Raw genomic sequence first — 25942 nt, 5'->3', positions numbered from 1 at the left:
GACATTTACATAGCAGGGGCTGGGGCGGGAAGGCTGGTCATCCCACCCTAATCTTATTATGCAAGTGAACTCTTCCCTTGGTTGGCGCCCTCTTGTCGGCTCCTTACTGTACAGGTGGCTGGCAGAAAAGGGAAGATGGAGCCGCCATCTTGAACATGTCCGGTCCCTAGTTCCTGCCAGCATTCCCCCATGCAAGCTCCCAGCTTGCTTGTCTGTGTCTGCAGCTCAACTTTACTGGCTGCTCTTTGTTAGAAAATGATTTGGGGCTGCTTTTCATTAAAAAGAAAAGCCTTACTGAGGACTCCCATACCCTATCTGCCTAAGTGATTTCTTTTTAACCCCTATATCAATGACATTTTGACCCAGTCATTTTGATGAGTTCATTTTGACCTCCACACAATTTTTCATAGCTTTAATCACAGCATTAAATGTTGGAGTGATTTGTATGCTACTAGGAAATGCAGGCAACAGACACCGTCATCATCTCCACCCCCATCCCATCGCTTATCTTGCTCTGGAGTCTGACCTTGTCCATTGCCCCACACTCTCCTCGAGCTTGAGTCTTACCTTGAGGGAAGGTGGAGTGAAGCCCAGACAGGGTCAGGGTGCCTTGATTTAAAAAGCTGTCTTCCGTGGGCAGGTGGGCTTTGGGTATCAGTGGGACTGGGATTGGGAGAGGGCCACTATCTGGACTCTAAAAGGGAATATTTACATTTAGGGTTAGAAAGAGTATGACAACCATGATTGACAAGACAGAGCATTGGTGGCTGAACCAAGATCAAGGACTAAACTGTATTGGTGTCTTCTCACACTGCTATAAACAAATACCTGTGGCTGGGTAATTTATTTTAAAAAAAGGAGAGAGAGAGATTTAATTGGCCCACGGGTCCACAGCCTGTACAGGAAGCATGGTGCTGGCATCTGCTCAACTTCTGGGGAGAGCTCAGGAAACTTTCAGTTATGGCAGAAGACAAAGGGGAAGCAGGCACATCTTACACGACTGGAGCAGGAGGAAGAGAGGGAGTGGGGAGGTGACACACACTTTAAAATGACCAGATCTCATGAGAACTCTATCATAAGAACAGCACCAATGAGATGGTGCTAAACTAGTCATGAAGGTTCCACTCTCCCATGATACAAGTCACCTCCCACCAGGCCCTACCTCCAACATTGCGGATTACAATGTGACATGGGATTTGGGTGGGGACACAAATCCAAATTAAATCAGTTAGCATTAGCCAAGAACACGTGGGGAATTCAAAGAGTTAAACAAATCAAGTCCCAGGCAGCACTAATTATCTGAGTACAATGATCAGCACATCTGGCTTGAAGACTTTCTATATACTTCCTCCCAGGGCAGGTACTGGATAGGGGATGGGCTGGCCCACGTCTAAACAAATAAATAGTAGATGAACTATAACTGAATGGGGTGAAGAGAACTGGGCCCGTGGTGGAGTCTGATTTCTCCTGGTACATATGCAAGGCTGACACAGGCTCCGATACACTTTCAGCATCTTCGTGCAAGGGAGAGTTCTTTCTCTGGCTCTCAGAAGGATTTTCTGATTATTTTCCATGGTCTTTCCCTGGAGTTGCCATGACTATCCTCAGTGGGACAGCTTGATTCCAGGTGTAGAAACAACAATAGATGCAGTTTCATCCAAAGTTGTTGAACCCAAGAAAAGATGATGACAACTCAAAACAAAAATGAAAGTTTCTTTAAGGCATGGCCACCTCACAGCCACACTGGCAGCTGGAATTTCCTGCTAACGTGACCCTTGAGCCTTTGGAGGTCCGGGCCAACTGACGAAACACTTTGTTCATGATGGTGGCTCAGTGACAAAGAGGAAATCTCTTACGGACTGCTGGGGCAGCCAAACCTGTCCAAAGAACACAGCTTTGTGGTACTGTAGCCACAGGGAACTACTGGGCGAGGAATTCTTTTATTTTCCACGGTGAATGCTCCAAAGATGACAAGCTCTGCAGGAAATTCTGGGTCCTATATACCTATATATATCCCCACCACTGGTCCTATTCAATCCTAATCAAGGACCACATCATCAATGAGTTTATCCACAATGACAAAGAAGAAAAACAAAACCCAGGTTGCAAACCCCTGCACACAACTTGCTTTTGACAGCAGGTCCCAGCATTCTCCAGGAAAGAGGAAGCTATGGAAATGTTTAGTACAAGTAGCAGCAGGGCAGAAAGCTGTGGGAAGCCTGGTGTTGAAGGAATTGTTTTATTTTTATTACCTGGTTGAGTTCATTTTGGCTACCTTTTTGGTCTGGTCAAAAAGTAAAGGTTTTGATCGGTATAAGTCAATTTTTTTTTAGAAGTCAGAGATAAAGAACACACAGTATAATGAGGCCACATAATTAAGTAGTGTCTAATTTCCAATAAAATAAACTAAATTTATGGGCAGAAATTATCAAAGGCTTATCTACTTCAAACCAGGCCAGAATAACTTCCATGACTTTATTAATGATTTCCCAGATATTATTCCCTCTTGCTGATGGGATGGCAACTTCTTTGAATGTATTATATGACACAGACCATCTTAGCAGACTGCAGTGAGGGATTATCCTGCTAGCCTTGAAGGAGGGAACTGTTGTGTTGGGAGGGGACCATGTGGCAGGGATCTATGAGTGGCTTCTGGAAGCTCAGAGTGGCCCCCAGCTGACAGCCAGTGAAAAAATGGAGACCTCAGTCCTACAATCTCAAAGAATTGAGGCCAGGCATGGTGGCTCATGCTTGTAATCCCAGCACTTTGGGAGGCCGAAGTGGGTGGATCACCTGAGGTCAGGAGTTCAAGACCAGCCTGGCCAATATGGTGAAACCCCGTCTCTACTAAAAATACAAAAATTAGCTGGGCATGGTGGCAGGCACCTGTAATCCCAGCTACTTGGGAGGCTGAGGCAGGAGAATATCTTGAACCCGTGAGGCAGAGGTTGCAGTGAACTGGAATTACGCCATTGCACTCCAACCTTGGTAACAAAGTGAGACTACATCTCAAAAAAAAAAAAATCAAAACCAAAAAAACCCTCAATGTTGTGTGAGCTTGGAAGAGCACCCAGAGCTCCAGAAAAGAATGTAAGGTCACTGATCCCTTGATTGCAATATTTCTCTGCTACCAATGCAACATGCATGCATTTTTTTTTTTTTTTTTTTTTTTTTTTTTATAGATAGGATCTTGCTGTCTCTCGTAGGCTGGGGTACAGTGGTGTGATCATAGCTCTCTACAGTCTCAATCTCCTGGTCTCAAGTGATCTTACCTTCTCAGCCTCTTGTGTAACTGGAACCACAGGCCCATGTCACCATGCCTGGCTAATTTTTAAATTTTTTGTAGGAGTGAGATCTTGGTAAGTCACCCAGGCTGGTCTCAAACTCCTGGCCTCAAGCTATCCTCTCCCTTCACCACTCAAATTGCTGAGATTACAGGCATGAGCCACCACATCCAGCCTACATGCATGGATTCCTCAAGGGCAGAGTATACAAAGTGGATATTGTTAATAAATATTGCCAATTGCCCTTCATGGCTGTACCAATTTACACTACTGGTACAGGAGTGTACCATGACCAAGCATGACCAACCATGTTTGGGAATGTCCAGTCTTCCACCTCTTACCAGAGCTTGATATGAACATATCTCTGATTACTAACGAAGTTGAGCGTCTCTCTTATATTTCTTGGCCATTTGGTTTTCCTCTTCTGTGAAATGCCTTTTTATATCTTTTGCCCATTTTTCTATAGGGTTATTTATCCTTTTTTAAGTTGATTCGTAGACATCATTTTGTAAATCCTGAATAGTAATCCTTTTCCTATTGTATAGATTGCAAATATGTCAGATTCAAAATCTGTAACTCATACTTTTTCTAAAACTTGTTTATGATTTTTCTGCCATACAGCTTTTAATTGTTTATATGTAGTCACATTTATTAATGTTTATGTGTTTTGATTTGGTGCTTTATTTTATTTTATTTTATTTTGCTAGTCCTTCCTACCCCAAGATTGTAAAAAAAAATTATGCTATATTTTCTTACAATTTTTTTTTTTTTTTTTTTTGAGACGGAGTCTCGCTCTGTCACCCAGGCTGGAGTGCAGTGGCACGATCTCGGCTTACTGCAAGCTCCGCCTCCTGGGTTCATGCCATTCTCCTGCCTCAGCCTCTCCGAGTAGCTGGGACTATAGGCGCCCGCCACCACGCCTGGCTAATTTTTTGTATTTTTAGTAGAGACGGGATTTCACCGTGGTCTCGATCTCCTGACCTCGTGATCCGCCCGCCTCAGCCTCCCAAAGTGCTGGGATTACAAGCGTGAGCCACCGCACCTGGCCTTTCTTACAATATTTTAATAGATTTGTTTTAATGTCTTCACTTTCATTCCATATGGAGTTGATTTAGAGTCATTCACTCTTCTACTCACCCCAGGCTGAAGTCCAACCTTATCATTGCTCCTGATATTGTGTTGGGCAAGGTCCCAGTGATTTCTATGTTGCTGAATCAAAAAGTCACTTTTAAGGCCAGGTGCAGTGGCTCACACCCGTAATGCCAATACTTGGGAAGCTGAGGCAGGTGAGGCAGGAGGGTCACTTGAGTCCAGGAGTTCAAGACCACCCTACACAATACAGTTAGACTCTCTCTCCAAAAATATTTTTTTTAAAAAACCTTCTGCAGCCTCATGCTATTTTTTTTTTAATTTCTCAATAGCATTTGTCAGCAATGAGCACGTCGTTTGTTTTTTAAAAGCCTTTCTTGGCCCCTGGGACAGCATATTGTCCTAGCTTTCCGATATGGTTTGTCTTTGTGCCTCCACCCAAATCTCATCTTGAATTGTAATCCCCAGGTATTGAGGGAGGGACATGGTGGAAGGTGATTGGGTCATGGGGGTGGATTCCCCCTTGCTGTTCCTGTGATAGTGAGGGAGTTCTCTCCAGATCTGATGGTTTTATAAGGGGCTCCTCCCCCTTTCCTTCCTTCACTCACTCTCTTTTGCCTCCTGCCATGTAAGACGTGCCTCTTCCCTTTCCACCACGATTGTAAGTTTCCTGAGGCCTCCCCAGCAATGAGGAATTGTGAGTCAATTTAACCTCTTCTCTTTATAAATTACCCAGTCTCAGGTATGTCTTTGTAGCATTGTGAAAACAGACTAATCCACTTTCCCTTCATCTGGCTGGCCACCTTGGTCCCTTTTATTATCTTTATTGAGTCATCTTCCTCTTTCTAATCTCTAAGTGTGGGTATTTCTCAAGGTTTGGTTCTGAGCTATCTTCTCTGTCTCTCCCTTGGGGAATCCAAGCCTTATATAATCTCTATAATGATGTCTTCATTACATCTCTAGCCTAGATGTCTTTCCCAAGTTACAGTTTTGTACATTCTGATACTCACCTAACATTTCTCTTTGGATAATCTACAGCCATCTCAACTGAACAACTGAACATGTTCAAGATGGAAGCCTGGATTCTCAGGCCATATTCCTAACCTGTTTTCTCCCTTGGTCACCATCCACTCCTGTGGCCCAGACCATACACCTACGCGTCATCCTTGGGTGTTTCTTTTTCCTTTCTTCTTGTTTTTTTCCCCCTATATCCAATCTGTCATCAGTCCTGTCAACTTTATCTACCAAATATTCCCTGATTGTCTCTTCTGCCCTCTGCCTCCACTTCCCCTCCTCGTCCAGGCTGCTGTTGTCTCTCACTCACTCCTCTGCATGGCCTCCCTGCTTCCATTCGCTCTCCACATAGCCGTGGTCTCCTTTCAAAAAGTGAGTCACTTTAAGCTTCTCAGTGGCTTCCTGTTGTCCTTAGAACAATCCAGACTTCTTCCCGGGGGCTCTAAGACCTGGTGTGACCCAGACTCTGATGCTCCACCCCCATGTGGGGCCACCCTCCACCTTGCTCTCCTGTCTCCTTCAAATCTCTGAACAAACCCAATTCTTCACCACTTCAGGGCTGTATTAGTTCCCTAGGGCTGCTGTTACTAATTACCACAAACTTGGTGGCTTAAAACAACAGAAATCGGTTCCCTCACAGTTCTAGAGGCCAGAAATTCAAAAGCAAGTAGCTTACAGATGAGAAACTCAGATTTAAAAAAGGGCACATAGGTGATTCCTCAAAGAGCTGAAAACAGAACTACCTTTGACCCAGCAATACCATTACTGGGTATATACCCAGAGGAATATAAATCATTCTGTCATAAAGACACAAGCATGCAGCACTACTCACAATAGCAAAGACAGGGATCAACCTAAATGCCCATCAATGGCAGACTGGATAAAGAAAATGTGGTACACAAGCACCATGGAATACTATGCAGCCATAAAAAAGAATGAGATCACGTCCTTTGCAGGGACATGGATGGAGCTGGAGGTCATTATCCTTAGCAAACTAATGCAGGAACAGAAAACCAAATACCACATGTTCTCACTTATAAGTGGGAGCTCAATGATGAGAACATAAGGGCACATAGAGGGCAATGACAGACACTGGAGCCTGCTTACCTGTGAGTGAAGAGTGGGAGGAGGGAGAGGTTTGGGAAAAATAACTACTGCATGTTAGGCTTATTACCCGGGCAATTAAATAATCTCTAAAACAGACTACCATGACATGAGTTTACCTATATAACAAACCTGCATGTGTACCTCTGAACCCAAAGTAAAAGTTTTCAAAAGAAAAAGGAGAAAAAGAAAAGGGTCACACAGCTTCAAGAACCACTCCCTGTTTTCTGCCTACACAACTAAATATCCACAATAAGATACTTTTTGGTAACAACAAATCACTGTCACAAGAAGAAAGACCAGAGAGCATCTTTGTCGCATAGAGTCATTCAGTGGAGCAATTGGACTAGAAGCAGGTTCTGAAAAGCTCTATTCCCAGTGCTATGGGAATAACTAAAATGCACTGTCTCTAGGTTTTTTACATTCATATTTACACAAAAGAAGAATCTGAGCTCTAGAAGACTGAGCTGATGAGATGAATTGTCTCCCGTGAGAAGAATTTCCTTAGACATGTTTGAACATACAGTTCTGTGTTTCACTCTGAGTTTTGTCTGTTCCTGAGGCTTTTAAATCGACCAAAGAGAGGAATTAGGACTCTTTGTGACTCTGCCAATAAAACACCGCAGGGCTCCACCTTCCTCCAGCTAAGTGCCGGGCCACATTTGCACTTCAGTCTCCCTGTGACTGCTTTCAAAGGACCTGCTTTTCCTCTCGGAGGCTTTTGGGATCTGGGCAGACACACACCCTGAAGTTATCTCCTCTTAAGCATATAAACCAGGGATTATCTTATCTCGGCAAGCACAGTGATCTTAGAAGGGCAGCCACTCACCTCCCAGAAGAGTTGGAAAGTCTCCAGGGAGCAAGGGAAGCCATTCTAGGCTGGAGCCTCTTGGATAAGTTTCAGGTCACCCCAAACCATTGTGCATACAGGGGCCTTCACCAGGAAGGGCCCTTTAGAAACCAGTTCCACTTTTCCCTGCAGCAGAAGAGTTGGCACGGGCGAAAGCATCTTTATCACTGCACATAACTGGAAAACAGGACTCCCTGATTGCCTCGGCTCCAGCGCAGCCCCCATCTTTCTTTCTTTTTTTTTTTTTTTAGAAGACAAAAGCATAGATTTACTGAAGCAAAAGTATACACCACAGATCAGGTGCAGGCTTGGGCAAGCAGCTCAAGAGCCCTAGTTGCAAATCTTCTGGGGCTTAAGTACCCGTTAGAGGTTTCCTATTGGTTACACCCTATATAAATGAAGACTTGGCCCACAACCAATCGGAGGCTGAAGTGAAGGCTCAGCCTGCAATCAATCAGAGGCTGAAGTTGCATCCTATGCAAAAGAAGACTTGGCCCATGACCAATCAGAGGCTGAAGTGAAGGCTCCCTGTCTCCAGACCCTACTCTCCTGCCTAAAAATGGGTCAAAACTCAAAGGGTTGGAAAGAACATATCGTTGGAAAAAAAAAAAAGAAGTCTCCCTCCTACCCTTGTTACTTTCCTTGGAGGCAACCAGTATCAGATTTATATGTATCCTTCCCAGATACTTTGCACTTGTGCTTTAAATAGGTATCCTTAGGGGACACATTTAGTGGGTAGGGACAGTCAACCTCTCTACTTTTGCTTCTGGCAATAATTACTTGATTTTAATATTGATCACTGGAGACTTACTAAATTCGCGCACTCCACATTATTTCTCTGGAGTCTTTTGGTTTTTGTTGATGAAAACGGAGTTAAAAGGTTTTTTTGTCACTAAAATGATCTGTGTAAATAGGGAAGTAATGATTTTAAACTATAGTTCTGGGTTTTTTTGTTTTTGTTTTTTTTTTTTGAGAAAAGATTTTGGCGTGAGGAGTTTGTCAGTATCTAACAATTCTTTCCTATATTTTTCCTGAAGGCACTTGACTTTGGCAGATATTGAGAGAATAGCCCCACTGGCTGAGGGGGCCTTACCTTACAACCTGGCAGAACTTCAGAGAAAGGTATGAGTAGTCTCATAAATATGATCACCTTAAAAAATGCTGAACTAGTAGCCTAAATAGGAGCTGACAGCTTCTGAATGCTGTAAAAATTAAAAATTACTTTTCAGAGAAAGACTTTACTTAGCTTAAAGATTACCTTTATAGAACTGCTGTTACCCCACTTTTATAGAATATATATATGTTTTTTGAGATGGAGTCTGGCTCTGTTGCCCAGGCTGGAGTGCAATGGCGTGATCTCGGCTCACTGCAACCTCTGCCTTCTGGGTTCAAGAGATTCTCCTGCCTCAGCCTCCCGAGTAACTGGGATTACAGGCGTGTGCCACCACAACTGGCTAATTTTTGTATTTTTAGTAGAGACAAGGTTTTGCCACGTTGGACAGGCTGGTCTCGAACTGGTGACCTCAGGTGATCCACCCATCTCGGCCTCCCAAAGTGCTGGGATTACAGGCATGAGCCACCAAGCCCAGCCTATAGAATATTTTTATGAGATAACTAGATTTATGTTTGTGCTTTGTTTCTTGTTTTGTTCAGACAAGGAAAATAAGAGTTCAAACATACATGGGTTTGACCCCCTTACCCTTAGAATTAGCATTCTTTTCATTTGCCTCATGACATTTGAAGATTAGTGTTAGGTTTACTTTGTATCATTAAACTGATATTTAAGGGTTCTAAAATAAAAAAAAAAAACTTCCCTCAAATGAAATTGAGAGGTGACCGCTTGCTGGCAGTCCTCACAGCCCTCGCTCGCTCTCGGCACCTCCTCTGCCTGGGCTCCCACTTTGGCTGCACTTGAAGAGCCCTTCAGCCTGCCACTGCACTGTGGGAGCCCCTTTCTGGACTGGCCAAGGCCGGAGCCGGCTCCCTCAGCTTGCGAGGAGGTGTGGAGGGAGAGGCGAGGGCGGGAACCCGGGCTGCGCGCGGTGCTTGTGGGCCAGCGCGAGTTCCGGGTGGGTGTGGGCTTGGCGGACCCCGCACTCCGAGCGGCTGGCCGGCCCCACCGGCCCTGGGCAGTGAGGGGCTTAGCACCTGGGCCAGCAGCTGCTGTGCTCAATTTCTCGCAGGACCTTAGCTGCCTTCCTGCAGGGCAGGGTTCAGGACCTGCAGCCCGCCATGCCTGAACCTCCGCCGCCCTCCGTGGGCTCCTGTGAGGCCCCAGCCTCCCCGACGAGCACTGGCCCCTGCTCCACGGTGCCCAGTCCCATGACCACCCAAGGGCTGAGGAGTGCAGGCACATGGGGCGGGACTGGCAGGCAGCTCCACCTGCAGCCCCTGTGTGGGATCCACTGGGTGAAGCCAGCTGGGCTCCTGAGCCTGGTGGGGTCGTGGAGAACCTTTATGTCTAGCTAAGGAATTGTAAATACACCAATCGGCACCCTGTGTCTAGCTCAAGGTTTGTAAACACACCAATCAGCACCCTGTGTCTAGCTCAGGGTTTGTCAATGCACCAGTCGACACTCTCTATCTAGCTACTCTGGTGGGGCCTTGGAGAACCTTTGTGTCTAGCTCAAGGATTGTAAATACACCAATCGGCACTCTGTATCTAGCTCAAGGTTTGTAAACACACCAGTTAGCACCCTGTGTCTAGCTCAGGGTTTGTGAATGCACCAACTGACACTCTGTGTCTAGCTACTCTGGTGGGGACTTGGAGAACCTTTGTGTCCACACTCTGTATCTAGCTAATCTGCTGGGGAAGTGGAGAACCTTTGTGTCTAGCTCAAGGATTGTAAACGCACCAATCAGCACCCTGTCAAAACAGACCACTCAGCTCTACCAATCAGCAGGACGTGGCTGGGGCCAGATAAGAATAAAAGCAGACTGCCCAAGCCAGCAGTGGCAACCCGCTCAGGTCTGCTTCCACACTGTGGAAACTTTGTTCTTTCGCTCTTTGCAATAAATCTTGCTGCTGCTCACTTTTTGGGTCCACACTGCCTTTATGAGCTGTAACATTCACTGCGAAGGTCCACAGCTTCACTCCTGAAGCCAGCGAGCCCACGAGCCCACCAGAAGGAAGAAACTGCGAACACCAGAAAGAACAAACTCCGGACACGCCGCCTTTAAGAACTGTAACACTCACCGAGAGGGTCCGCGGCTTCATTCTTGAAGTCAGTGAGACCAAGAACCCACCAATTCCTGACACGAAATAAATCATTCACTGGGATTGTGCCTTACAGATTACAGCCACGAAAAAAAAAAAGCAATTAGTGAAACCAGAAAGAAAACCTTTGACTGTTATTACATTTTTGATAAATATTAGTTTTGGTTTTTATAAATGATTAAAACAGTAGCTTCTGAGTGGCATAAAATTAATACAGTCCCATTTCTGATTTTACAAATACTATCTTGGTAACCTTTCATGCTTGCAAGGGAGAAGAGCCTCGAGTCCTGCAGGGAGCCACACGAAAGTCTCTGTTTCACGCCAGTCTTCCAAATGCCCTATGAGAAGCTGGCAGCCCACATTTTCATCTGCTTTTTAGTTTTGTTTTTATTTATTTAGTTTTTAGAGACAGGGTCTTACTCTTGCCCAGGCTCAAAACCCAGCTCATGCAGCCTCCAACTCCCGGGCTCAAGTGATCCACCCACCTCACCCTCTCAAGTAGCTGGGACCACAGGCACACGCCACCACACCCAGTAGTTTTTGAATTTTTATCTAGAGATGGGATCTCACTGTGTTGCCGAGGCCGGTCTTAAACTCCTGGCCTCAAGAAATTCTCCTGCCTCGGCCTGGGATTACAGGCATGAGCCACCACTCCTGGCCTCATCGGCATTTTAGATGTTTACTTTTCAAACTTCCATGTCCTCCTACCTTCCGCACTGATACCAGATCCCTTGGGTCCCTAACTGGTTCGGTGGTTGATGTCTCACACACAGTGAGTCCAGTGGGTGGGGGGAATTTTAGAGAGCAAAATTAAGCCTATTTATTTATTTATTTTTGAGACGGAATTTTGCTCTTGTCGCCCAGGATGGAGTGCAATGGCATGATCTTGGCTCACTGCAACCTCTGCCTCCAGGGTTCAAGCTAGTCTCCTGCCTCAGCCTCCCCAGTAGCTGGGATTACAGGCGTCCATCACCACACCCAACTAATTTTTGTATTTTTTGTAGATATGGGGTTTCACCATGTTGGCCAGGCTGGTCTCAAACACCTGACCTCGTTATCTGCCCGCCTCAGCCTCCCAGAGTGCTGGGATTATAGGCATGAGCCACTGCACCCGGCCTAAGCCTTTCTTTACTGTAGGGCTTGTCCAACCCCATAATGGACTAATTTATATTTTACAGCTCTGAGAGAAGGTGTGGTGCACAGAACTTCTAAAACATACATGATAGAGCATGCCCGTTGCTAGTGATACCAAGGACACAATTTGGAAAGCATTGCACTGGGCCATATATCTCTTCTGTCCTCAGGACAGTGGGAAAATGGTGAAGATAGTAGTTACTGCGTGTCTGTATGTGCAAGAGCTGTGCCATGCCTTTTGCAGGCATTACCACGTACAGCTGTAAGCTCCCAACAACCTGGCAAGCTAGGCGTCATCAACCCTTCCCCTTAGATGTGAGAGGAAGTCATTTGCAGCCACTGCAGGGTTCAAACACTAGAAGCGTCCAAACATAAAACCGCACTAAGAGGACATCTGTATGATTATACATTCAAGAAATCGGGCCATTGTACTCAGCGAGGAACAATCCGCGATGGTGTGTGGTGCGTGGCAGTGGTGCACTCTGCCTGCTGGCCAGTGAGGTCATGGTGGCTTTGACCATGAGATAGGGATGGCGTGGGGGCAGGGATCACCCATGGATGCATCACAAATAACTCAGTCAGAAGATACTTTGTGCTGTGCAAATCTCAGAAATTCATGGAACAAAGGTCATTTATAATTGAATAGGAGTTACTGTAGATCCATGGGCTGGAGGAGACATCCCAGAAAGAAAGGCATGGTGAGATGGTGAGAACCACCGGTGCCCTCAGCAGGGAGGGACCCATGTAAGGCATTAAAAGAAGGGAGCAAGCAGGTGAATTTCTGTTTTTTCTTGGAAAGAGAACTGATAAACTGCATCCTTGTTTTTTTGTTTTTGTTTTTGACAGGAACACTCATTTAGTTGTTTATTTTCAGAGGTAGGGTCTAACTCTCACCCAGGTTGGAGTGCAGTGGTGCAACCATAGCTCACTGCAGTCTCAAACTCTTTGGTTCAAGAGATCCTCCCACCTCAGCCCAGCAAGTAGATGGGACTATGAGTGAACGCCACTATGCTCAGCTAATTTTTGTATTTCATTTTTTGTAGAGATGGCATGTTGTTATGTTGCCCAGCATGGCCTCGAACTCCTGGGCTTGAGTGATCTTCCTGCTTCAGCCTCCCGAAGAGTTGGGATTACAGGCCTAGGTGCCCTTTTTTTTTTTTTTTTGAGACAATGTCTCACTCTGTTGCCTAGGCTGGAGCTCAGTAGTGCAGTTTTGGCTCACTGCAGCCTCACCCTACCCCCCGGGCTCAAGTGATCCTCCTACCTCAGTCACCTGAGTAGCTGGGACTACAGGCACGCACCACCACGCTCAGCTAATTTTCTTTCGGTATTTTTGGTAGAGACAGGGTTTTTCGATGTTACCCAGGCTGGTTTCAAACTCCTGAGCTCAAGCTGTCTGCCCACCTCAGCCTCCCAAAGTGCTGGGATTACAGGCATGAGCCACCGTGCCTGGCCCTATGTCCTCTTTCTGCTCCAGGATCTCACCCAGGAGACTGCACAGCATTTAGTCATCGTGTCTCCTTAGGCTCTTCTTGACTGTGATGGTTATTTAGACTTTCCTCGTTTTCAATGACTTTGACAGCTTTGAGGAGTACAGGTCAAGTATTTTAAGGAATGCTCTTCAATTCGGCTTAGTTTGATGCTTTTCTCATGGACAGGGGTTATGGGTTTGGAGGAGGAGGACAAAACAAGTAAAGTGCCATTCTCATCACATCATTTCAAGGGCACGTGCCATCAACTCTATTTATGTGGCTGTTGACCTTGATCACCTGGGTAAGGTAGAGCTCATCAGTTTCCCATCTGTGAAGTTACTCTCCCCTGCCTCCTTTCCCTCCTATACTCTGGAAGTCCCCATGCATGACTCACACTTAAGGCATGGAAAGTTAGGCTCCTACCCCTTGAGAAGAGACTATCTACTTATTTGAAACTTTTCTGCATGGGAGATATGTTTATACTCTCCCATTTTTTTTTATTTCTTTTTTTTTTTTTTTCAAAACAGAGTCTTGCTCTATTGCCCAGGGTGGAGTGCAGTGGCACAATCTCAGCTCACTGCAACCTCCGCCTCCCGGGTTCAAGCAATTCTTTTGCCTCAGCCTCCTGAGTAGCTGGGATTACAGGCACATGTCGCCACGCCGGGCTGATTTTTGTATTTTTAGTAGAGACGGGGTTTCATCATATCAGCCAGGCTGGTCTTGAACTCCTGACCTCGTGATCTGCCTGCCTCGACCTCCCAAAGTGCTGAGATTACAGGCTTGAGCCACCACACCCAGCCTCCCTTTTTTTTTTTTAATTTGATCATGAATGTATATCAGCATGGGCTTGTGGACATTTATGTTATACTTTGTATAAATATTTATAAATATCAGTATGTTAATTATTTTGTTGCTTAAAGTACATCAGCCTTGGCGCTTGTGAGCTCCTTCAGCTGGCTCCAGTGTCTTCACTCCATGCACGTTTTGTTCATGTGTTTGTTTGTTTGTTGCAGGGGTGGGGGGTGTTTATTGCTTTTGTTTTGGTTTTGAGCCCGTTCTTACTTTCTGGCACTATAAGATGTTGGCTCTTCTTGTATATTCTCTAGAAACAGCCATTTCTTCAAGACACCCTGGTCCCTTCTATCGGAGAATGGTGTTAGAAACCACAATCTAGGTACTGGGTGTGTGTGTTGTTACTGGGTAGTCATTCCTTCTAGGCTCGCTCAGCAGACAGCAAAGAAATATGTGTACATACTAACCCATGTAGGTAGCCATCTGTATCTAAATTAAGCTAAACATGAGTTCACATTGATGGCTCCAACTCTAACTTGGCACTGCATGGATTATTCCAGCCTTCTCTCTCTCTCTCTTTTTTGTTTTTTTAATAGAGATGAGATCTTGCTATGTTGCCTAGGCTGGTCTTGAACTCCTGGGCTCAAGCAGTCTACCTGCCTCAGCCTCCCAGCGTGCTGTAATTACATATGTGAGCCACTGACCTGGCCCTCCAGCTTGCTCTTCTTGCTTGTCTATAACCCTGCAATCCAACAGTAAGACACCTGACGCCTGCCACCTGCCATACATTACTTCATTGTTCAAGTCCAGCAGCCTTGACTTAGTAACTAGACTTGTGGATTTGAAATTGTGAAACCATATCCCCATGGCAGCAATCTTACCAGCCAAAGTATAATGCTGGCGGGGCACAGTGGCTCATGCCTGTAATGTCAGCACTTTGGGAGGCTGAGGCAGGTGGATCACAAGGTCAAGGAGATTGAGACCATGGTGAAACCCCGTCTCTACTAAAAATACAAAAAATTAGCCAGGCGCGGTGGTGGACACCTGTAGTCCCAGCTACTCGGGAGGCTGAGGCAGGACAATGGCGTGAACCTGGAGGTGGAGCTTGCAGTGAGCCGAGATTGCACCACTGCACTCCAGCCTGGGCGACAGAGTGAGACTCCGTCTCAAAAAAAAACAAAAAACAAAAAGGTACAATGCTGATGGGCACTCAGCGCCTTTTCCCACTGGTCCTAGAGTCAGCATTCATTCCCCAAGTGACTTCACCTAATCAGCACCTTCTCTCCCCACCTCCTCTAGTGAGGATGTATCCTATGTTTGTAATGCAGTCCGTCTTTTGTCATAGTCTTCATTCCATCCTGGGATCCTCTAGCTTCCTAAATAATTTTTTAATTTGCATAGATTAAGGTTAACTCTTTCTGCGGTAACATTCTATGGGTTTTGACAAATGCATCATGTAATAGATCCAACATTATAGAATAGTTTCACCATCCTAAAAAATTCCTTATGCTTCACCTATTTTAACCTCTCCTTGTATTTTTGTGTTTTTCCATTTTCAAGTGAGCAGATATTTTACACAAATAATGATACATAGGTAATTAGAAACCAGTGTAATCCTTAATTGCTTTATCAATATATTTATAATAAATAAAAGGTTTTTCAAAATAATATTATTATAAACTGTGTTTATTTTGTACCTTACACACCTTATAGCCCATGTTAGGTATAGTAACGGACAGGCTAAAGCTTCTCTGTTGAGATCATTGTGCTCTTTTGGAGTAGAGATACCTAAAATTCCAGAAATATCACTATTCTAGATGAGGTCAGGGCCTGGCCCCTGTAGCAAGTGGCAGAGTCAGTGTTTGAATATGGTTCAACTTTCTAGCCTTTCAGAACTGTCATAAATCTAGCGGCTGAAAATCTTAGCAAGGACCTTCTTTTGCATGCAGCCAACTTTTGCCCCACTCCATTTTCTTTTAAAGTCTAAATCATGTTTATTTGCAAACTCAAAGTTTTGCAACAAAGGTAATATGATGCTCACTCTGCACCCAAGATTGGAGCAAAATGCAAAAAATAATTTATTTACCCCCATGCTTGTAGTCCATTGCTATTTTTCATTGACTACAGTTTTATGTTCTCAAGAGCGAATCTCATGGCGGTTAAACTTTTATGACTTACATTAATTCAGTGTCCTTGGCTGTCATGTTTCTCAACTTGCTGTCAAGCCACAGAAATATATTTTTAGGATATTTCTAAGGGAAGCAGTGTGGAGACTTAGACAAAATTCGTGGCAAGACTTCTTGAGAAACTAAAGCAGGTGGCTTCACACACACACGCGCGCACACATACACACACATACACACACTGCCTTGTATGTAAGAGGACAGGCTGGGCGTGGTGGCTCACGCCTGTAATCCCAGCACTTTGGGAGGCTGAGGTGGGTGGATCACCTGATGTCAGGAGTTTGAGACCAGCCTGGCCAACATGGTGAAATTCTGTCTCTACTAAAAATACAAAAATTAGCTGGGCGTGGTGAGCAGCACCTGTAATCCCAGCCACTTGGGAGGCTGAAGCAGGAGAATCACTTGAACCTGGGAGGCGGAGGTTGCAGTGAACCGAGATCATGCCACTGCACTCCAGCCTGGGCGAAAGAGCAAGACTCTGTCTAAAAAAAAAAAAAAAGAAAGAAAAGAAAAAAAAAACAGATGAGTCCTTCAGGAAAGGCAGGCATATCACAAAAAATTCGTTTGCATGTACCTTGTAATTCCAAGGCTTGAGTTTCTGCTTTCGGTGTTATTTCTGGCTCTATCCTTGGCATGGTGCAAGGAAAGGCCTGATACCAGAGAAAAGGGAAGGCAGGAAACTCAGAGGGAGGGAAGGAGAAAGTGGGTAGGAAAAAGGGAGAGAATGAGGCAGAAAGTGAAAGGAAAGGAGGATGGAAATGGAGTGAGGAAGGATGAGGGGCCAGGAGAGAGGAAGATGATTTCCTAAGCACTTGCTGTGTTTCAGGTCATAGGCTACTTATTTGGCCTCCATGTTTTCACTTATTCCCAATGGCTATGCATCAGGTGAGAATTCTACCACTGAACTATCCGTGCCTCCTTATGGCCATGTGACAAAGAGGATGACTGAAGTGACACCAGTGATGTCAAACAAGGGAGGGCAGACAATGATGGAGTGGATCAAAAAACCAAGTAAGGGCCGCGGTGGCTCACACTTGTAATCCTAGCACTTTGGGAGGCTAAGGTGGGTGGATCACCTGAGGTCAGGAGTTCCAGATCAGCCTGACCAATATGATGAAACCCTGTCTCTACTAAAAATACAAAAATTAGCCTGGCGTGGTGGCATGTGCCTATAATCCCAGCTACTTGGGAGGCTGAGACAAGAGAATCACTTGAACCTGCCAGGAGGCAGAGGTTGCAGTGAGCCGAGATCGCACCATTGCACTCCAGCCTGGACAACAAGAGCAAAGCTCCATCTCAAAAAAAAAAAAAAAAAAAAAAAAAAAAAAGCAAGTCAAAAGCAAGACTTTCATCATACGGCAAATTGCTTCTCCCAATGTGACTTTTTTTTCACTTAACCTGTTTAAAATTTTCTGCCTCTAACACACCCGCTCCTGATCATAGATAATAAATGTGATGTAACCTTATTCTTGCATTATTAGTCATGAACCCTGGATAATATCAGGGGCCTGGGCTCTTTTGTCTTCAGAGGCCTTTCTTCCATTAAAAAAAATTAAAATTATATTTTAAGATTATGTTTGTATGAAGATAAATATATCAACAGTATATATTAGAACATTTTCTCCTCTGACTTTAAAAGAAAGTAAAACATTTTGTGGGTGTCTGAAAGTATTGCGAGCCCTAGACTCTGTCCCCACAGTGCCTAATGAACCATTGGCTCTGACAATACTCTTTATCAGTTGATAAGTGAGTGTAGCTTGCATGTATCACCAAGTGGTGACTGAGTCTGATGCCTGAAGTGGAGGATCAATGCTGTGTGTGACCAGGGAGGGGGTCACCTTTATAGTGCTAAGTGCCAGTGGTTGAATTCAACTGATCTTCATTCGCTAGGTCTTTTCTTAAATGTCAGTGGAACTTATATACACATTTTTTTAATTAAAAAAAATAGAGATGGTGTCTCGCTGTGTTGCCCAAGCTGGTCTTGAACTCCTGGGCTCAGGCAATTTTCCCATGTCGGCCTCCCAAAGTGCTGGAATTACAGGCGTGAACCACCATGCCCAGCCTATGTGCACATTTTAATCAAAAAGTTTTAGGAAAGCAAGCGCTTGGGTGAATGAAGAAGGAATGAGTTCACTTAGAGTTTTGCACGTGGTTACTGTAGCCTCGCTCCATCCTGTGCATGTTTCTGTCCCATGAAACAACTGCCTGGAGAATAGCAAAGTGACCTGGAGCAGATAAGGTATCAAGGAACAGAGACTTGTCATTCTCTCCTCTGTGAAGATTCTGAGGGCATGGACACTTGAAGAAAAATAACAGATAAGACAAGATAAGATAAAAGAAAAAGCAAATTCCAAAGACTCTTCTTTTCTTCTTGTAAGCTAAATACTATTCTTAGGGTCTTTCACAATTTTTAGTATTTGTTATGATAGTCTGTGGAATAAAATAAGGCATTTATTACCAAATCGATCTATCATCTGAATATAGTGTTTGCGTTTCTGAAAATCAAATCACCAGAGAAGTTCACAAAGGATGAATTATTTTTTAGAGTAATAAACATCTCCTAGAATGTAGCCCTTCTGTAGGCTGGGGGAGTGGATTGGAACGTGAAAAGTGGGTTTCCTAAAAAAGTAGACACATGCGGGAGGTATAGCAGAAGGCATTTATTTTGCATTTGAGTTGCATTTTTCTAAACGACTTCTTCCAGATTTTTGCGTGACTCATGCCTTATCTTTGAGGTCTTAGCTTAATATTTTCCCCTAGGATGAAAACTTTGCTGACCACCCTATAGTTCTCTATGCCACTGTCCTATTTCATTTTCCTAATAGTACATGTGGTCATCTGAAGCAGTTCAACACTTGTTGATTGCTGGTGGGTTCACTTGTTTGTTATTTATCTTCCACTACTAGAATGTAAGCTCCATGAGAGCAGAAAACATAGGTTTTATTTCACTGTTGAATTTTCAGCATCTAGAACGGTGCTGGCATGTGTTTGTTGAATGAATGATTGAATGAATGAATGAACTCCAAGTGCACTCTAGAGAACCGTGGAACCAGATATGGGAATATTTCTGGGAAGTAACTAGGAGATGTTAACTGGATCACTGCATGTTAGAGCTGGAGGGTCCTGGACTGTCATCTGACTCACTCACGCATTTTCCAGATGAAGATGATCTAGTGGCGCAGAGAGGTAAGAATTGCCCGAGGCAGAACCACGCAGAGGTTCACGGGGCCCCAGCTGTTTCCAATTCCTGAAGCAGTCCTCAAACCACAATTTTAAAATAAAGGCATATGAAAATCAAACAGGGTACCCACCAAAGTCATCTTCTCTAAGATAAGTAAGTCTGTCTCCTCTCACACAGCTGATATTAATCAAGACAAGACTATCCGAACACCCAAAAACAAACAAGCAGTTCTCTCTCTTTAAGCTTTCAGCCCAAGCCAAGGAGCTTCTCACTCTCATTTCCTCTCCTTGCTTCCCGCTGTCCCTGACTCAAGGTGATACAAATGAAAAGGCCTGAATTATTAGGAGTTTACCATGTCTTGGGCATTATGCCAAGTGTCTGACATTCCCCGTCTATTATCCTCATCTTATAGAAGGGGAATTTAGGCCGAGAGACTTGAGATATTGGCCTGAGGTCACAGAGCTAATAATAGTGGAGTTTGGGCACCATCTCAGGTTGTCTGACGCCAAGACCTGGATTAAAATATTGTACTTTAACTTAATTTTTAAAATAGATTATATATTCACAGTGTTCAAAATTCAAAAAGTATATATAGGTTTACTATAAAAGCTCCCACCTACACAGAACCACACAGTTTCTGTCCCTAAAGGCAACCAACATAATGAGCTGCTTAGGGATTTTTCTAGAGATACTGTGTACATAGACAAGTCAGTGGAGGAGTGTGTGTGTGTGTGTGTGTGTGTGTGTGTGTGTGTGTGTGTGTGTCTGCATGTCTGTGTGTATCCTTTTGTCAACTTTTTGCTGTGGAAAATGTTAAACATATAGAAAAGTGAACAGAATCGGCCCGTGTGGTGGTGCATGCCTATAATCCCAGCACCCTGGGAGGCCAAGGCAGGCAGATCGATTGAGCCCAGGAGTTTGAGATCAGCCTAAGCACCATGGCGAGACCCCGTCTCTACAAAAATCATGAAAAATTTGGTGCATGCCTGTGTGGTCCCAGATACTCAGGAGGCTGAGGCAGGAGGATCTCTTGAGCCCGGGAGACAGAGGTGACCCAAGATCATTCCACTGCACTCCAGCCTGGCGACACGGTGAGATCCCTTCTCAAAAATAAATAAATAAGTGAACAGGATCCTACAATGGGACCTTCATGTTCCCATCACCTGCTACAAGTATCAAATCCAGAATGATCTTGTTTCATCCACAGCCCATAGTCCCCTCCAAGATATCGTAGCATTTCATCTATCAATATTTGTGTATATAGTGAAAAGATGGAGACTTTTAAAACAGAACCTAAATACAATAATGACCCCTGAAAATTTACAATAATTCCTTACGATCATCAAATATCTAGTCAGTATACAAATTTCCAATTGCCTCATACATGTAATTTTTTTTTTTTTACAGTTTGTTTATTTGAATCAGGACTCAGTTAGGGTCCACAGAATGCAATTGTTGATAGGTCTTTTAAGTCTCTTTTAATCTGTAGATTCTTCCTCTACTTCTCTTTTTTTAATTCCTTGCAATTTATTTTTGAAGAAACCAATTTGTTTGTCCTGTAGAATTCCTAACAGTTTGAACATAAACAGTAGCATAAAATTCATACTGTTTTGCATTTTGCCTTTTTCACTTAACAAAAATCACTAATCCATTCAACAGACATTTATTAATGGCTTAATGTTATTCTTTTTCATTTTTGAAGTAATTAGTGAATATATGGTATTTTTAATTTATTGATATATCGTAGTTGTACATCTTTTGGGGGTACATGTAATATTTTGTACATATATACAAGGTATAATGATCAAATCAGGGTAATTGGGATATGCATCATCTCACGTTTGCCTTTTGTTTGTGTTGGGAACCTTACAATTCTTCTCTTCTAGCTATATTGAAGTATACAATAAATTATTGTTAACTGCAATTTCCCTACTGTACTATTGAATACTAGAACTTAATCCTTCTAACTAAGTATTTTTAAATTTATTTTTATTTTAGAGACAATGTCTCACTTTGTTGCCCAGGCTGGAGTGTAGTAGTGTCATCATAGCTCACTGCAGTCTCAAACTCCTGGGCTCAAGTGATCCTCCAGCCTCAGCCTCCCTTATAGCTAGGACCATAGACACATTATCACCATGCCTATCTAATTAAAAAAAGAATATTTGTAGAGATGTTATCTCACTGTGTTGCCCAAGTTGGTCTTGAACTCCTGACCTCAAGTAATCTTCCTGCCTTGGCTTCCCAAAGTTCCAGGATCACAGGCATGAGCCTTGGCACCTAACCATTATAACTATTTTTGTACCCCTTAACCAACTTCCCTTCATACTCTCTTCCTCCTTCCCTTCCCAGCCTCTGCTAATTCAGTTCTACACATTGGGACATAATAGCAAACGAAACAAGCATACAAAGAAATAATCCCCACCTTCATGGAATGTACATTTTAGTGGTTGTTTCCAAGCTTTGGCATTATAAACAATACAGCATTTTGCATAAAAGAGTGCAATCCATAAGGTAAATTCTTAGGAGCAAATTGACAACTCAGAGGGTAATGCATTTAAAATTTTTATAGATATGCAACATTTTTGTTCAATTAAGTTTTACCCATTTCCACTCCCACCAGCAATGTGGGAGAGAGCCCACTCCCCCACACCCTCACCTGCGTAGTATTAAGGATTTTTTTTTTTTTAATCTTTTCCCATTTCTTAGTTGAAAAATTGTCATCAGCATAGTTTTGGTTTTTTATTTTCTACTTTATTATTACTATTTTTAGAGACAGGGGTCTCACTATGATGTGCAGGTTGGTCTCGAATTCCTGGGTTCAAGCAATCCTCTCATCTCGTCCTCCCAAAGTACTGGGATTACAGGCATGAGCCACCACAACTGGCCTGTTTTCATTTATCTTAGAAGTAACATTAGGCTTCATTTTCATGTGTTTAAGAGACACTTTGATTTTCTTTTCTGTCCATTCATCATTTTCCTGTTTTTCTGTGAGCCTTTGTTCTCAGTTTGTAGGTGCTCTATGGCTGGGCGCAGTGGCTCACGCCTGTAATCCCAGCACTTTGGGAGGCTGAGGCGGGTGGATAACAAGGTCAGGAGATCAAGACCATCCTGGCTAACACGGTGAAACCCCATCTCTACTAAAAAATACAAAAAATTAGCCAAGTGTGGTGGTGGGCGCCTGTAGTCCCAGCTACTTGGGAGGCTGAGGCAGGAGAATGGCGTGAACTTGGGAGGCAGAGCTTGCAGTGAGCCGAGATCGTGCCACTGCACTCCAGCCTGGGCGACAGAGCAAGACTCTATCTCAAAAAAAAAGGTGCTTATACCCTACAGGAATAAGCCCTTTCTTTGCTCTGAGTTGCAAATATTTTTTCCTGTTTATTATTTCCCCTTTGCTTTGAATGTGGAGATTCTTACCATTTAGAAAAAATCTGATTTTTAAAAAATGTAGTCAAATTTAGGCTGGGTGCAGTGGCTCACACCTGTAATCCCAGCACTTTGGTAGGCCGAGGCTGATGGATTACCTGAGGTCAGGAGTTTGAGACCAGCCTGACCAACATACCAACATGGTGAAACCCTGTCTCTACTAAAAAATACAAAAATTAGCCAGGCATGGTGGCAGATGCCTGTAATCCCAGCTACTCAGGGGGGTGAGGCTGGAGAATCGCTTGAACCCAGGAGGCAGAGGTTGCAGTGAGCCGAGATCGAATCATTGCACTCTAGCCTGGGCAACAGAGCAAGACTCTATCTCAAAAAAAAAAAAAAAGTAGCAAATTTATAATCTTCTCTCTCATGGCTTCTGAGTTTTGCATAAGAGTTAGAAAAAGCTTGGATTGTTAGTCACCAGGTTATTTCACTGGCCAAGATTGTCTGAGTTAACCCACAGTAATAAATAACCACAGACTCTCACTGGTTTAACATAACGAAGCAATTTCTTGCTCACACCGCACGTCCAGTACAGACCGTCAGTGCCTGCTTTCACTCTTGAGATCTGAGCTTCAGGGGCCGCCTTGACCTGTATGTCTATCATCACTGTGCCAGGAGAAGGCGTCGTGGCAAAGAGCACACAAGCACTTGAGGCTTTCACTCACATTTCATTGGCCAAAGCAAGTCCTATTCCCCACCTGAGCTCCAGGTGAGAGGGCAGTGCCACTCTAGGTGTGCCCCCGGAGAAAGGGAATGTGCATGAGGCCCCTTAATGATGGCCACAGGCTCCTCCTCCCTTGCTCGAGTCCAGGTGAAGAACTGCTTTTCTTTTTTTTTTTGAGATGGAGTCTCGCTCTGTCGCCCAGGCTGGAGTGCAGTGGCACGATCTCGGCTCACTGCAAGCTCTGCCTCCCGAGTTCACGCCATTCTCCTGCCTCAGCCTCCCAAGTAGCTGGGACTACAGGCGCCCGCCACCACACTCGGCTAATTTTTTGTATTTTTTAGTAGAGACGGGGTTTCACCGTGTTAGCCAGGATGGTCTCGATCTCCTGACCTTGTTATCCACCCGCCTCGGCCTCCCAAAGTGCTGGGATTACAGGCGTGAGCCACTGCGCCCGGCCGAAGAACTGCTTTTCTAGCAACCCCAGTTCTATGACTTTCCCTGACACATCTACATGCAAAGTAATGCAGTACAGACCCACATACTGGCAGATCGCTACTAGCTGAGTGTGTGACCAATTTGAGTATCTGGATGGGCCAGATGTTCAGAATGGCCACACTTAACCACAAAACACAACAGCCTTCAATGTCCCAGCCCTTGGCCTAAGCATCATTGTTCTCCAAGCATGTGGAGGCTTCAGCTTTCTCACTTCCGGAACCCAGTTGACACTGTTACGCACTGGCTAGTTTAGCTTTTTTGGGTGCAACATCTGGAACAAATGTGTAACTTGATGTTGGTCACTTTTACACAAAAATAAATAGTCTGTATCCAACAGACCCAGTGAAAGGTGCTGTTTGTTTAGACAGTGGATTTTTTGCAGAATTCACGAAGCCAATGGATCTTGGAACTCTCAACATAAACAATAAGGAAAGTTGAAATAAACCCTTATAAAGCCTAAGAGATAGGAATGTTTTCTTTAGCGTGAATCATGAGCTAATTATTGTTCCTAAAACTGTAAACCAAATTAATTATGCCTACTCAGCAGCTAGAGAACAGGAAGGATCCAGCACCTGCCTTGTGTTCAAATATAGACTATTTAGAGACAAGAAGTGTGTTCGATTTTTCTGCTTGCTAGAACATATTCTCTTTCAAGTTTCTTCAAGCAGCAGGGTTCTCTCGTGAGGATATACACGTGACTAAATGGGAAGCAGGGATCTCATAGGACCCTAAGGACGGAAGCCAGTGGATACCAGGACTTTAGTGGAAATGAGACTGTATCCAAAGCAAGGCCCGGAATGGTGGCCCAAGCCTGTAATCCCAGCACTTGGAGAGGCCGAGGCGGGTGGATAGCTTAAATTCAGGAGTTTGAGGCAACATAGTGAGACCTTGTCTCTACAAAATAATAAATAAATACCTAAATAAAAAACAAATACAAAGCATTTCTAGGAGCTCATTCAGCAGCAGCAGTGGGGCTCTATTTAGAAGAACCCCAGGGCAAGAGTGGGCTTTTGAGAGTGACACGGGTGCCTTGGAGGGACGAGCAGCAGTGGGAACCTCCTTTATGTCCTGGGATGGAAAGCTGACAGGTCACGAAATGCAATGGTTAAGGAGCTAACACAAGTGTCAGTTGTCTTTTGAGGATGCAGGCCACGTGCTCACTACAGAGACAGAGGCAGTGAGGACAGAGATATTAGATAATAACTTCTTACTTTGGAAAATTATAGCATGAAAAAGATAAATTTGGGCCGGGTGTGCTGGCTCATGCCTGTAATCCCAGCACTTTGGGAGGCCAAGGCGGCGGATCACCTGAGGTCAGGAGTTCAAGACCACCCCGGCCAACATGGTGAAACTCCATCTGTACTAAAAATACAAAAATTAGCTGGGCATGTTGGTGCGGGCCTGTAATCCCAGTTACTCGGGAGGCTGAGGCAGGCGAATCGCTTGAACCTGGGGGGCAGAGGTTGCAGTGAGCAGAGATCGCGCCACTGCACTCCAGCCTGGGTGACAAATCGAGACTCCATCTCAAAAAAAACAAAGATAAATCCCAGTTTGGGATTAGTCAGTTTAACTGTTAAAATTTTAAAAGCTTGTATTTGAGTCATGGTAGAAAAACAAGCAAACAGACAAACAACAATAATAACTGTGGTGGACTGCATTATTTATTCCAAATATTTGTTCCTCTTCTCTACTAGGCTAACCCCAAGGGGGCCCCTCCCTGGCACCCCACCTGGTGGGAGGAGTACACATCTTGCCTATTGAGGGCAGAGTTTGCCACGTGGCTTTCTTTGTCCCGTGGAATTTATACAATTCCTGAACAGGCGTGTCAAGACCCATCGGTGTTCTGGGAGTTGCATGGTTCTGCCATTGCTTTGTTCCACAAGACTGAGATAGAGGCTGTTCCTTCAGCCTGTATTGCAGAACAACAACAACAACAAAAAACTGCAGAGTGAAATCTGACCCACTGCCAATACGTATATGAGCAAGAAATAAATATTTGATGTTGTAAGGCACTAGAATTTTGGAGGACGTGTATTATTG

The 25942-nt window shown here is 44.2% G+C and overlaps 1 protein-coding gene across 1 annotated transcript in view; it reads right to left on the bottom strand.

Moving 5' to 3' along the window:
• JCAD (junctional cadherin 5 associated) overlaps window positions 1-7369 on the bottom strand; it is a 149040-nt gene extending 141671 nt beyond the window's left edge. Inside the window, exon 1 of the mRNA XM_030798438.1 lies at window positions 7321-7369. The gene's annotated coding sequence lies outside the window, so the exon portion shown is untranslated. The remainder of the gene's footprint in view (window positions 1-7320) is intronic.
• Between the last annotated feature and the right edge of the window lie 18573 nt (window positions 7370-25942).

Source organism: Nomascus leucogenys, chromosome 18 (genome assembly GCF_006542625.1).
Source record: "Nomascus leucogenys isolate Asia chromosome 18, Asia_NLE_v1, whole genome shotgun sequence".
NCBI classification, from domain to species: Eukaryota; Metazoa; Chordata; class Mammalia; order Primates; family Hylobatidae; genus Nomascus; species Nomascus leucogenys.
Note: the sequence above shows the minus strand (reverse complement) of the source record. Positions and strands in the feature narration are given on the sequence as shown.